General features: G+C 36.8%; 1 long non-coding RNA gene across 1 annotated transcript in view; it reads right to left on the bottom strand.

Moving 5' to 3' along the window:
- Window positions 1-11213: 11213 nt before the first annotated feature.
- The window catches only part of LOC148612433 (uncharacterized), a 28675-nt gene continuing 24468 nt past the window's right edge, over window positions 11214-15420 (bottom strand). The window contains exons 2-3 of the long non-coding RNA XR_015924399.1: window positions 12527-12742; window positions 11214-11370 (exon numbers count right to left, since the gene is read on the bottom strand). This is a non-coding gene — a long non-coding RNA (uncharacterized LOC148612433). The remainder of the gene's footprint in view (window positions 11371-12526; window positions 12743-15420) is intronic.

Raw genomic sequence — 15420 nt, 5'->3', positions numbered from 1 at the left:
ACTTTATAGCTGATCTGATCAGAAAGAAAGAATATCGTTTGGCTAGATCCTTCAATCTCAGTTTCCGCTATATAGATGACGTATTATCTTTAAACAATCTTAATTTTGGGGATTTGATGCATCGCATCTACTCAAAAGATTTTGAGATGAAGGATTTTACAGACACTGTGAAGTCAGCCTCATATCTTGACCTATACGTAGAAATCGATTGTAAAGGAAAACTATTGACCAAACTTTACGACAAACGTGATGACTTTTCATTCAAAATTGTCAACTTTCCTTTCATCTGTGGCAACATCTCTTCGGAACCTGCGTATGGAGTGTTCATATCACAACACATACGTTATGCCAGAGCTTGCCGAAACTACGAAGACTTTTTGTATCGCGCTAGAACTCTAACAAATAGGCTTCTGGAACAGGGTTATGTTGCTACAAGATTGAAGTCATCACTACAGAAGTTTTATGGTCGTCATCATGAACTCGTGGATCGTTATGGTGTATCCATCTGCACCATGAAAACTGATTTATTCAACGGGTCATAGTTTTCCTTTCCTCGTTTGTCTATCCCGGACTTGACTTTTTATGAGCAACTCGGCCGGTGTTCTAGAAAAGCAGAGGACGCTTACCGTACCGGTGCACCTGGTCCAGGCTCCCAGTTTTTAGTGGAGTCCGAGTTGTTCATTTGCTTTTGTTACTTTGTATGTATGATTTTAGTTACTTTATGTTCTTTGTTTTGTATGTCTGTTTTCCATGTCTGGTCTTTGTCCCTGGATTACATTCTTTTGATTACCGCTATAACCTTGGTTCCCTTGATTACTTTTTATATCGCCTCCCGCTCCTAATTTTTTTTATAAACTGGGACGGGAATTCCAAAATCAGGATTTTTTTCACCTTAGTTTCTTGTATTTAGGCACCGATCATTTTTATACTGGGGGTGGGTGGGTTGGGATTTTCAATGTTGCTAAATAATTTTTTTCTACTCTTCTTAAAACTATTTTTTTTCAATAACAAATGAATTTTTTTTTTTCAGGAATATGGCAGATTTTATTTTTACGATAAACATTAAATGGACAATTTTATATAGATATCAAAGGAGGGCATATAAAAGTAGATTCAGTTCAATCAGATATTTTATTCTTATTAAGAATAAATAAAATAAATTAGTAGATTTGCATTCCCTCCCGCCCGTGAATTTAAAAGAAATGGGACAGGAATTTCAAAATTAGGATTTTTGTTCACGTCAGTTTCTTGTACTTAGGCCTTATAACATACCAATCTTTCAATTCTTGTTGACCAAAATAATGTTGCTCATCTGAAAATGATGTGGCTATGGATTTAGAACATGTCCATACATCAAACAGCTAAAACTAGGCTATAGCAAACATTTGGTAAGGAGTAAAAAATAAAATCCTGCCAACCATCCCATATTGATGGTGTGGGTTCGATGAAATTTACTTGGCCTGAGCAAGACAATGACTTGTCTGTAGCCAGGAATTTGACGAGGAGCTGCTTTTTTTTATAAAATATAACAAAGCACGAGAAAGTCGGGGACTCTTGCAGTCCAAGAAGCTTCCCCTGCGATAGCATGAGAAAGAATGGCACTCGTGCAGGCTGGGAAGCTTCCCCGGCGATAGTACGAAAAAAAGACTCGTGCATGGAAGCAGCCCACGTCACAATCAATAATGCATGGCCAATCTACCCACGTCAACCTCTTCTTTTGCCTTACGGATTCCACTCTCGATGATGTGAGGTGATGTTGCTTATCTGAGCGTCTTAGTATGTGGCCTATCCATCTCCATTTACGTCTCTTGATGGTTTCAGTAATGGGTGTTTGGTTGGTATATTCCCATAGCTCTGGTAATTTATCAGGCCGTCTGATTTGTAGAATCTGAGGCATTTGTTTACGAAGACCTGTTGGTCATGTTCGGTTTTTTTCGTCTGTTTCAAGTCTGCGATCCATACAAAAGAACTGATTTGACATTTGTCTCGTATATTCTGAGTTTTGTTTTGAGGCTGTTGCTTCTGCTCCTCAAAATTGGCCTTAGGGTTACAAAAGCTTGTCTGACTTTTCCAAGTCCCGCCTTGATGTCCTCATCGGCAACTTCATTCATTCTTTGAAACGGCAGTGCCAAGGTAGGTGAAGTTGTTAACGTCTTCAATGGAATCACAATTTAGCATGGTGGCTACTGTGTTATGTGTGTTAACTCTGAATGACTTGGTTTTATTGGTGTTTCTCTCTAGACCAGTTGATTTGGCAGTTTCGAACAAGGCCGATGACTTCAGTTGTATGTGCTGGAATTGGTGGGATAGAAGGTTCACATCATCTGCAAAGTCAAGGTCTTCTAGCTTTGTAGTGAGTGACCATTGCGTTCCTCTAGGTAGTGACAGCAGTGTTCTCATAATCCAGTCTATGGCTACTGAGAAGATAAGGGGTGAAAGGAGACAACCTTGGCGTACTGCTGTATGTACATTGAAGGATGGTGAGAGTGTGGAATTGTGAATGACTTGGCATTTGGTGTCCTTGGATAATCTTTACTATTTTTCAGGGATTCCATAGTGTCTTAGTACATATAAAGTGTATTTCTATCAAATATGTCGGCCTTTTTGAAGTCCACGAAGTTGATGTAGAGGGATGATTGCTATTCTATGGACTACGTAATTTGGTTACTACATGATCGACTCCACCGTAATCCTGCTTGCTCATCACGGAGGTTTGTTTCTATTGCTGCCTTGATTCTTTCCAGAATAACTCTTGCTAGGACTTTACTTGGAAGTATAGCTGAAGTCCTCTCCAGTTTAAGCAGTTGCACAGGCCGCCCTTTTTGGAAGCTTAATAAAGTAACCAAAACTCCACTCCTCAGGAATTTCCACTGTTTCCCAGATGTTGTCAAATAGCTCATGCAAGATGCTTTAGGGCCCTGGGTGGCTGTCAAAAGAATAGACCTGTAGCAGCGCTAATCTTGTCGTCAAAGGCAACTAAATAGTGCACAGAACTATGGTGGAGGCTAAGGGCATTCTGCCCACAAAGCAACTGGGTTGTGTGCCCCAGGTGATGGAATGGGGTAACCCTGGCATTTAACATGCTGGGGTTGTCAGGCCATAATACGGAAAATCATAGTGGTGCAATATGTTGGCAAAGATGCCACTTTCCTTGTGCGTTAAAGAAACCTTCTTTGGTATTCTACCGGAGTAGGAACCATTTGGCTCCGCCACAGAAGTCTAAATTGCCCAACCCTACCCACCTCTCCCAATTTCAAGTGGCAATAAAAAATTGTTGACCCCATTATCCATGTGTACCCTTCCATTTTTCATTTCAGCGTCATTTCATGTTCAGTTTTCATCTATTTCATGTTCATTGCCTGGATATAGCTGAAATATTGCTGCTCGGGCGATAAACCCTAACAATCGATCAATCAATCAAGATGCAGTAGGTCAACTCTTAGTTGATCTTCAAGAACTCAGGTGGAGTTTGGTCCTGGTCCGGTCCTGGGGCTTTTCCAGTCCTGATTCTCCATAGAGCTTTTATGATTTCATCCTTCGTGATTGGGCCAATATCGACATCAAGTTCTTCTCCAGGAGGTAGATCAAGAGCATCTGGTATATCTTCTTAATTTAAAAGTGGTCCATCTAGGTTTGTTTTTACATTGCCATCTTTGTCTATCACTGGTTTGGAGTTTTTGGTCTTTCTACCTGCATGTGATGTTGTTCGCAGTCTTTGTGTCATTTCTGGCCATTGCATTCTTTGCTTTTGAAGTGAGCTCGTTGATGTAGGTTCTTTTATCCTGTTTGGCTTTTCTCTTTACTTCTTTCCTGATGCCTATGTGTTACCTCGTCAACTATTTTTTTCTTCAGTCCTGTCTTGACTTGGTCAAGTTGTATATTGACGGACCTACGCTTCTTAGTTGTCTCGATTGTATCGTCAGATAACCATATCTTGTATTCTTCTTTTGAAAATCCAATTTCTTCTTGGAATGTACATGGTGTTATATGTGGATTTTACTCTCCCTTCCATTGTTTGTTTACTGCGCCCCTTCTCATGCTGTGCTTTCTTCTTCTAATCTGATATTGTCTATTTGCCCTGACTATCTTGATCTTACATTTAACCACCACAAGTTGATGATCGGATGCTATATCAGCACCTCGATAAGCTCCAACGTCTGTCATGCTCTATCCATCTCCTTGCGACTGTATACTGTGCTCTATCTGGTTTCTAGTTTTCATCTCTGGAGATACCCACCCAGGTTGCTTATATCCTTGTGAGGGAATGTTGTACTTCCTATGACTAGATCTTTGTTGGAAAATAAATCTGCAAAAGTTCTCCATTTTCGTTGAATTGATTGTTACCAACTCCTTCCTTCCCAATGATGAGTTCTCTCCCTGTGTTATCTTTTCTGACTTTGGCATTCTTGTCACCCACTACAATCAAGATGTCCAGAATCAAGACGTTCTATCTAGGGTAGCTTGGAGCTGGTTGTAAAACCTTTCTTTATCTTCTTTCTCTACTACTCTGGTAGGACTGTAGCATTGAATGACTGTTACTTTTTATATCTTTGACATAAATCTTGCCACGACAATTCTTTCACTCACGGGATTCAATTTTTGATGAGTGATGATTTGGCCTGCTTGTTGAGGAAGATTCCTACTCCATCCTCGTTTGGTGGTATAGAGTACAGTAGAGGTTACCCTGAAGATAGTATGACCGCTTAAAATGATTCCATCTAACTTTGTCCGAAGGTTGTAGCGCTCCATTTCTCTGGCAGCGTGGGCAGCTTTTCGGGTTTGGTATAATGTCTGCACGTTCCAGCTCGCAATCCTTGAGGTGGTCTTATGGGAAAAAGTTTCATCAAAGGAAAAATTATAATAAAGTAAAATCGAATGCATTTTCTAATACATATACACATATCTGAAGTATATTTCACGAATGTTGCATTGCCTTCCGATCATATAATGAAAATATTAATTAGTTTCCTAATTAAATGTGTTATGTAAAAGATACAAATTTAAAGAACGGTATATACAGGGAATGATTTTATCTTAAACAGATAAAAAGTGCTATGAAGTAATATTTATAGTTTAACTGTTCACGAAAGACGTGCATTATAAAGGTTTGACAAGAGTCTGCTTTAGAAGTCGTTCAAGTAATTCAGGGTCACTAATTATGTAAGACCAGTACTAGTGTTTTCCTAACAAATAAGAGATTGTGTGTAATGTTGGATAGTATTTTGTTACAATTTTTAATAACTTTTTATTATTTTTTATTGACTTTAAGTCTGAGATCACAGTGGGCAGACCAGCCTGTATATTTTGCAGTCGATTAGCTTTTTAATGAATAAAATTGTTGATATGTATTAGGCACACTGGACTACTGTTAAATCTTAAGTGTTGTAAGGTTTCAACTCTGTTCCGTTTGGATTTGCACTTTCTCTAAGAAATTTACTGAGGACTTAAAGAACATGTAATTAAATTTAAGTAGTTCAGGTTCTTATAACAATGTTAAAAAACATTTGAAGCTTGTTTAGGAACTTTTCAACCATAAAGTTAATAAGTTCTTGGGATTGTAGGTCGCATATGCCAAGGCTACATACTGTCCCCTTTGCACATCATACTAAGAACCAAAACTAATATTAGAAGTAAGTTCTCGTTGTTCAAAAGTATAGCACAGTCTTTTTTCACTTCAAGTAGACGTTTTCAGCCGCCTTAATTAGTTCTTTACTGAACAGGCTAGTATACATAATTGTCATTGTACATAGGAAATTTGTTGTTATTTATAAACTGTAAAAGCTCCGAACTGTCTAGAACATACGTTCCTTGGTTTTTAACAAGTGTTGTTCAATCTTGGGTAGCCTGAAGCTGGTTGTAAAACTCTTCTTTGTCTTCTTCCTCTGCTACGTTCGTAGGAGCTTAGCATTGAATGACTGTTACTTTTTGTATCTTTGACAAATCTTGCCACGATAAATTTTTCACACACAGGATTCCATTCGATGAATGATGATTTGGCCTTCATGTTTCGTGAGATTTCTACTCCATCTTGAAGGTTGCCATCCTCGTTTTGTGGTCCAGAGTACAGTAGAGTTTTGCCCTGAAGATAGTATGACCGCTCATGATGATTTCTATATAACTTCGTCCCACAATATCAAGGTTGTAGCGCTCTATTTCTATTGCAGCCTGGACATCTTTTCCGGTTTCGGATAATGTCTCCACGCTTCAGCTTGCAATCATTGAGACAGTCTTAAGGCACCGACCCTTTTTATATTGAGGTGGGGGGGCGAGATATTTAAAAAAAAAAATATATATTAATTTCACTTTGAAGTAATTTTTTTTAAAATATTTTTGCTGTGGGAAGAAAAAAAATAAATGAAGTTCTAAATTGGTAAAAAAATAATATTGTATTCTGTTTTTCATCAAAAAAAGTTTAGGAAGAAAAAAATAGCAAAAAGAAAAGGGGAGGAGAGGAATCTCATGTACATATAATGAATGAATCATAAACTGTCATTCAATATGTTAAATAATGTATGAAGAAATATGTAACAAATGTCTTTAATATCAACATTTTACGGTTTATAGTCGCAAAATTCATGCATGGTGTTATAATGAGCAACTAAATGGATATCAATATCCAGATACTTCTGTTTTATATTAATCCAGTATGTTAAACTATTAAGAAGGGTGCACAAAAATACACGAATCTTAAATTTCATCTCCAACAGAGATCTATCATATCAGAATACCTGGCCTGCCGATTATTTCCTATTGTGGTTCTCCAACGCATTACTTGTGTAGACTTCTTGACTAATTTTTGCTACCTATAGTTAAAAAAACAAGGAAGTTATGTTCGAGACAGTTTGGAACTTTTACAGGTTATAAATAACAACAAATTTCCTTTGTACTTATGACATGACAATCATGTAAACTAGCATGTTCAGTAATGAAGTTATTAAGGCGGCTGAAACGTCTATTTGAAGTGAAAAAAGACTGTGCTATACTTTTGAACAATGAGAACTTACTTCTAATATTAGAATTAGTTCTTAATATGATGTGCAATGGAGACAGTATGTAGCCTTGGTATATGCGACATACAAGCCTAAGAACTTATTAACTTTATGGTTGAAAAGTTCCCAAACAAGCACAACATAATTAGCTCCGAAATGATGGCTTTATTGTCTTTAATTGGTCTTTTGGTCTGCTTCAAATGTTATTTAACATTGTTATAAGAACCTGAACTACTCAAATTTAATTATATGTTCTTTATCAGTAAATTTCTTAGAGTAAGTGCAAATCCAAACGGAACAGAATTGAAACCTTACAACACTTAAGACTTAATAGTAGTCCAGTGTGTCTAATACATATCAACATTTTATTCATCAAAAAGCTACTCGACTGCAAAATATACAACCTGTTCTGCCCACTAGCAGAGCGTGGGCTCTCAGATATAAAGTCAATAAAAAAAATAAAAAGTTATTAGAATTTGTAACAAAATACTATCCAACATTACACACAATCTCTTATTTGGTAGGAAAGCACTAGTACTGGTCTTATATAATTAGTGACCCTGAATGATCTCAATTACTTGATCGACCACTAAAGCAGACTCTTGTCAAACCTTAATAATGCACGTCTTTCATGAACATTTAACTCTAAATATTACTTCATAGCACTTTTTATCTGTTTAAGATAAAATCATTACCTGTATATACCGTTCTTTTAATTTGTATCTTTTACTTAACACATTTAATTAGGAAACTAATTTAAATTTAATTATATGATCGGAAGGCAATGCAACATTCGTGAAATATACTTGTGATATGTGTATATGTATTACAAGAGTAATCAAGGGAACCAAGGTTACAGCGGTAATCAAAAGAATGCAATCCAGGGACAAAGAGCAGACACGGAAAACAGACATACACAACAAAGAACATAAAGTAACTAAAACCATACATACAAAGTAACAAAACTAAATCAGCAACTCGGACTCCACTAAAAACTGGGAGCATGGACCAGGTGCATGTAGGGTAAGCGTCCTCTGCTTTTCTAGAAACACCCGCCGAGTTGCTCATAAAAAGTCAAGTCCGGGATAAACAAACGAGGGAAGGAAAACTATGACCCGTTGAATAAATCAGTTTTCATGGTGCAGATGGATACACCATTACGATCCACGGGTCCATGATGACGACCATAAAACTTCTGTAGTGATGACTTCAATCTTGTAGCAACATAAGTCTGTTCCAGAAGCCTATTTGTTAGAGTTCTAGCACGATACAAAAAGTCTGCGTAGCTTCGGCAAGCTCTGGCATAACGTATGAGTTGTGATATGAACACTCCATACGCAGGAGCCGAAGGGATGTTGCCACAGATGAAAGGAAAGTTGACAATTCTGAATGAAAAGTCATCACGTTTGTCGGAAAGTTTGGTCAATAGTTTTCCTTTACCATCGATTTCTAAGTGTAGGTCAATATATAAGGCTGACTTCACAGTGTCTGTAGTATCCTTTATCTCAAGTTATTTTGGGTAGATGCGATGTATCAAATCTCCGAAATTAGGAAAATACATTCAATTTTAATTTACTATTATTTTTCCTTCGATGAAATTTTTCTCCCTGAAGATCACCTCAAGGATTGCGAGCTGAAACGTGCGGACATTATACCAAACCCGAAAAGCTGCCCACGCTGCCAGAGAAATGGAGCGCTACAACCTTGGGACGAAGTTAGATGGAGCGGTCATACTATCTTCAGGGTACTCTAGACATGAATGTCGGAAAAGAGAACACAGGGAGGAATTGGTAACAATCAATTCAACGAAAATGGAGAACTCTTTGCAGATTTATGTTCCAAAAACGATCTGGTCATAGGAAGTACAACATTCCCTCACAAGGATATAAAAAACCTGTGTGGGTATCCCCAGAGATGAAAACTAGAAACTAGATAGAGCACAGTATACAGTCGCCAGGAGATGGTTAAAGCATGGCAGACGTTAGAGCTTATCGAGGTGCTGATATAGCATCCGATCATAAACTTGTGGTGGCTAAGACCAAGATAGCCAGGGCAAATAGACAATATCAGATTAGAAGCAGAAAGCACAGCATAAGGAAGGGGTGCATTAAACAAACAATGGAGGAGGGAGTAAAATCCACATATAACACCATGTACATTCCAAGAAGGAATACAATATATGATTACCTGACGATACAATCGAGACAACTAAGAAGCGTAGGTCTGTTAAAATACAACTTGACCAAGTCAAGACAGGACTGAAGAAAAAATAGTTGACGAGGTAACAAATAAGCATCAGGAAAGAAGTAAAGAGAAAAAACCAAACAGGAGAAAAGAATCTACATCAACGAGCTCGCTTCAAAAGCAAAGAATGCAATGGCCAGAAATGACACCAAGACTGCGAACAACATCACATGCCAAATGGCAGGTAGAAAGACTAACAAATCCAAACCAGTGATAGACAGAGATGGCAATGTGAAAACAAACCTAGATGGACCACTTTTAAATTAAGATATACCAGATGCTGTTTGGAGAATCAGGACTGGAAAAGCCCCAGGACCGGACCAAACTCCACCTATAACCTTGGTTCCATTGATTACTCTTCCACCTGAGTTCTCGAAGATCAACCAAAAGTTCACCTACTGCATCTTGATTGATTGATCGATTGTTAGGGTTTAACGCCCGAGCAGCAATATTTCAGCCATATCCAGGCAATGAACATGAAATAGATGAAACTAAACATGAAATGATGCTAAAATGAAAAATGGAACGGTACATACGGATAATGGGGTTAAGAAATTTTTATTGCCACTTGAAATTGGGAAAGGTGGGTAGGGTTGGGCAATTTAGACTTCTGCGGCGGAGCCAAATGGTTCCTACTCCGGTAGAATACCAAAGAAGGGTCCTTTAACGTCCAAGGAACATTGCATCTTTCCCATTATGTTGCACCACTATGATTTTCCGTATTATGGCCTGACAACCCCAGCATGTTAAATGCCAGGGTTACCCCATTCCATCAACTGGGGTACACAACACAGTTGCTATGTGAGCAGAATGTCCTTAGCCTTCACCATAGTTCTGTGCACTATTTAGTTGCCTTTGACGACAAGCTAAAATCCCTGAGAAGTGGAGTTTTGGTTACTTCATTAACTTCAAAAAAGGGCGACATGAGCAACTGCCAAAACTGGAGAGGAATTCTGCTACAATTCCAAGTAAAGTCCTAGCAAGAGTCATGCTGGAAAGAATCAAGGCAGCAATAGCTACAAACCTCCGTGATGAACAAGCAGGATTACGGTGCAATCATATGCACAAACACTCAAGTCAACACCAAATAACAATCATTTGTTTTAACGCAGTGTATATTTATACAGTCCGTTTATCAATATATATTTTGGGGTCTTCTTTTGTATTATTCCTTTTGGTATTCCTGGCTGTACATGTACGTTGATGTCCTTAAATTTCCTAATACTTAAATCAGCATTTCTTACAAAATATGAACTCCACTGAGAATCACTGACTATCAATATTCGATGAATTTTCAAAGTAAGATTGGACCCACACCTTAAAATTTCGGTTTGGAGATGCATGAAGTAGAAATGAATCCTGTAGACTGTAGGGAGTTGAATAAAGGCCTAATCTGAAGGGAGAAATGAGCAAAAAAACTTTTCCTTGCTTGTGCTTACTTTGATGTAGAATTTTTTTGTAATTAATTAAAACTAAAATGTGTCATTGTCATTGTTGTCCAAATTAGGCTATGGTATGTACAATAAATGATTACCTTTCTCTAAGAATTTTTTAGTTCAAACAAGGATAAAACTCTTGTTGTAAAAATTACTATGTAGTTTAAAGATCATTAAACTAAAAACAACTTTGTAGTTCATAGATTTGAGCAATTTAAGATTCAAATTAAGTTGGAAAGTCAATGGCATGTGGTGAATACAGGAAATATGATGTCTTAATCACACATGCACATCTTTTTCTCTCCAAAACAAAAAAGTAACTGGTGAACCCATACCTCATGAGTACCACTTTTTTATGATGAATCACTTTTTGCTGAGTGTTTTATACCTGTCTTCCTTCAATAATGTATGTTCATTTCTTTCACTTTTTTCTGCATGATTGTTTCACAAATATGTTTAAGATTACAATTCAAGTAACTCTTGTGATTTGCAAATATATAAGTGCTAATGTTTTTTTTATACTTTTTTATTAAGAGATGTTGACATATACATTTACAGCTGCTTCATGCTACACATACGTGTACCAGACTTGAGAATCATGAACTTTGTTTCATGCTTAAATAGTTTCCCAGCACAGAAATGGTCTGCTTTACTTTTGCTTTCTTCTCACTTCATCTAGTGAAACGTCTAAGTGATAACCACTGAAAAGAAGTCAAGGAAAAAAATCATAACAGTGTCTGATGTATGCAAAATGTTACAATGTAAATTCATGAAAATATACATGTATTTTAACTATATGATATGGAGAAACCTCCTATTGTTGGGAAATATTGTTACATGTAAATATAATTTCGTGGAAATCAGGCAAAAGTGAAGTTTGGGTGGATATAACTGTATCACGTTTTTACTGGTTTTTAAACCACCTGGTCAATATTTCCAAAGTGATAAGTACTGGTCGACTGAACAATTTGCAAACAATATTTCAGTCCTTATTCATAGTTTTTGTCCTACATGTACATTAAAAATGTTAATATAGTATATATCTACTATATTTCAGTGTTCTAAGATTTTATTCTTTTAATATCTCTATCAGCTGTATTAAGAAAAAAAAACATATCTTTCTCTAAAATAATTCAAATTTATCTGCAATAACATAACAAAATTTACAAAAATGTACAGTGTATTTCATGAGCACATCTTTGTTTAAATAACTATTAATAACAGGCAACATACATGTAAGTAAGAGTACTTTTCACCTGTCATTGTTAAAACAACATCCCCTCATAACCAGATAGATCATAAAAAAGTGGTTTGAAGTCATCAAGATGAGTTAAAAAGTCATTTCATACACCAGCCAAAAACCTTCTAAATACAGGAAATGGAAAGCTTGCTAAGGATATTGCTTTAGGGCTTCTTGCATGTATGATTTTAGCTACCTGCTCATTTATAATGATGTTTGGACCCCCATTTCAAAATCTCTGGATCAATCTCTGAATGTTGATTTATCTATTAGCAATCAATGTCACATTGTAAAGTAGAAAACAAATAAGATACATGTATTACTATATTACAAATATAATAATTTCGTGTGTGAAATCTTTAATTGATACTGTGCTGTATATGCCAGTAACCATAGTTAGAGTACATGCACATGCATTTTTGTAGTTTTCAGTGTAAATTTCTTGCTTGTTCACCGACATACAAATGTAAACTGCAAATTATGCTAAGAAATATCACTCTACTGTTCTACGCAGGCAATAAAAACAGTATACCTATCACCAGTTTTGAAAATTTTAAATACCTGTGTACATACAATGTATATGATTAAATATAATAATGTATACCTTCAACACTTACATAGCATATTAATATTGTACATGTAAGAATGTCCATGAAAATCAGCTCTTAGAAAAGGTCTACTTTTGGCAGCCTTGATATCCAACATATATTCAATGCACTTTCATGGCCACAGAATTTCTAACATAACTGGTCTTTCTTGTGTCATGAAAATCTTGTTTCTCACTTTATGATCTGCATTCTAAATAAATCTATCTGGTACATCTTGACAATGTACTAAAAAGAACCATATTGATAATCAGTTATTACTTACATGGATATAATACACATGGTATTACTATTTCTTTAAATTCCATACTGAATAGTGCATGCCAAAATCTGTATCACATGCAGTATCAACAGGAGACTCCTATATCAACTCAAGGGCCATTGGCCCGCGGGGTGATACAGGTCGAGGGTTGATTCTGCGCATCAAACATATTTTTGCATGTCATGTTCATTCTTTCTTATATTTTATCTATACAAAATGAACTTCAATTGTGTTCTGTGCAAGGTGTGATATATGATATGCATAGATATGAATAGAGTCGTCACATTCTGAGACGTTTGTCTAATATTGATTTGTTGTGACATGCATCATTAATTTGATCCTCTATCCTACATAATAAAATCTAAAATGAACTGCCCCGTACTACCATACATCGTGTACTAAGTTACAGCCCTAGATTAATCCTACGAGGAGGAATGTCCCGGTCAGCGAAAGCTATATTTTTATATAGCCTAGCTGGTCGAGTGGTCTAGGGCGCTGGACTTAGTGCAGGCGGTGTTGCAATAGATGTCACAGCGGTACGAGTTCGAGTCCCACGGAGGGAACGACCAAAATTTGCTTCGCAAATTTGACAGTTCTAACATCGTTGGGAATTTTTCAGACCTTTCTATACGTTTAAATATCTTTCCTGTATCAATTTGATCTGATGGAGCAGTGTAGCGAATAGAATCGTCACATTTTGAGACGTTTGTATAATATTGATTTGTTGTGACATGCATCATTAATTTGATTTTCTATCCTACATAATAACATCTAAAATGAACTGCCCCGTACTACCATACATCGTGTACTAAGTTACAGCCCTAGATTAATCCTACGAGGAGGAATGACCCGGCCAGCGAAAGCTATATTTTTATATAGCCTAGCTGGTCGAGTGGTCTAGGGCGCTGGACTTCGTGCAGGCGGTGTTGCCATAGATGTCACAGCGGTACGAGTTCGAGTCCCGCGGAGGGAACGACCAAAATTTGCTTCGCAAATTTGAGTTCTAACATCGTTGGGAATTTTTCAGACCTATATATATATATATATATATATGTCTAATGTCTAGGGGTGTGATATAAGGTATGCCATATTGGTCTGTGTGATATAGAGAATGCGATATAGGTCTAGGCGTGTGATGCAATATAGGTCTGTGGGTGTGATATATGTTAATAAATATGTAATTTCATATTGGCCCTGTTATATGTCTGAGGTCTGTCATATTGGTCGAGGCCAATATGATTGACCAAAACCTATAACAGGGCCAATATGAAATTACATATTCATTGACAATTTTATTAACTGAATTAGATGATTTACAGAACAGTTTTTTTTCGTGTTTTACCAAGAAAATGTAGGTTTATTTGCATTTATAAGTCTTAAATATCCTTTTTGTGTTTCTGTAGTCCTGGTGATCAAAATTCATGAAATCCAATTCTAACTCAAAGTGGCGGTATCAAACGACCGGAAGTTATGATGCCGTTTTGGTCCTGGTTTCATCCATATTGGCCACGTATAGATGCCTGGTTTGAATTCATATCCATTGGTCAGTTTTTGACATATTTTAACATATTTTGGGTAGTTGGTTAATAAAGGGTACTACAAATGGGTTTAGGGTTGTGAAATAGGGTATGCCAAATAGGTCTATGGGTGTGATTTAGAGAATGCGATATAGGTCTTATAGGTCTAGACGTGTGATATAAGGTATGCAATACATGTCTGTGGGTGTGATATATAGGGTACTTGAAATGGGTTTAGGGGCGTGATATACGGTATGCGATGTTGGTCTAGGAGTGTACGATACAGTCTAGGGATGTGATAGACAGAAGACAATAAAATTCTAGGGGTGTGATAAAGAATGCAATATAGGTCTAGGGTTGATGGGATATGTCTAGGCGTGTGATATACGGTATGTGATACAGGTCTAGAGGTGTGATATAGGATATGCAATATAGGTCTATGAGCGTGGTATAGGGTATGCGATAAATGATTGGTGTGGAAGTCTGGATTTTAGGAACATGTACATGTACAAGTGTATGTGTAATGTCATGGCTCGTGTGTCCACTCACATCCCAAGGACATTATTTTTTTCACTGGATACCCCTCCTTTTGATAGTTCAAGATCACCTACTGAATGTGATGAATATGCCACGGCCTCCTTTCATCCTTACTGTTAAAACAGAGACATTGTTTATGTCATTGCTTTGAAATCAAAATAATTTAACAATTCTGTTTATTTTAAATTCTTCTTTGTTTGTTACATGTATGTACATGTGTATTTACCATTTTATATTATTTATGTACATGTATATGTAGTACTCAACATATATGTACACAATGCTTGCATTTTATGTACAGAAGTTAAATTCCTTGGATCAAATTAATCGAACATGAAATTTTCCAATAAAAGGAAGGGTGCCAACCCCATGCACCCTCCGCTGGATCCGCCACTGTAATCTATTATTCTTACTACACAAAAGGGTTACATTGCAGCTCCGAAAATCCGTCATTAGAAGCTCCCGACATCTTCATTAAAAGGGTCAGATCGAGAGATTGGCTAATCTCGATTGAGCTTTCCTCCCTGCGAATGTTCGGGTCAATTTGACAAAACAGTCCAGCTTTCTGTGTCAAAATAGTTAATATAATA

Source organism: Perna viridis, chromosome 7 (assembly GCF_037379345.1).
Source record: "Perna viridis isolate PV_CMFRI_1.1 ecotype Kerala chromosome 7, ASM3737934v1, whole genome shotgun sequence".
Classification (NCBI taxonomy): Eukaryota; Metazoa; Mollusca; class Bivalvia; order Mytilida; family Mytilidae; genus Perna; species Perna viridis.
The sequence above is the reverse complement of the archived record's forward strand: the minus strand, read 5'-3'. Positions and strand labels throughout refer to the sequence as shown.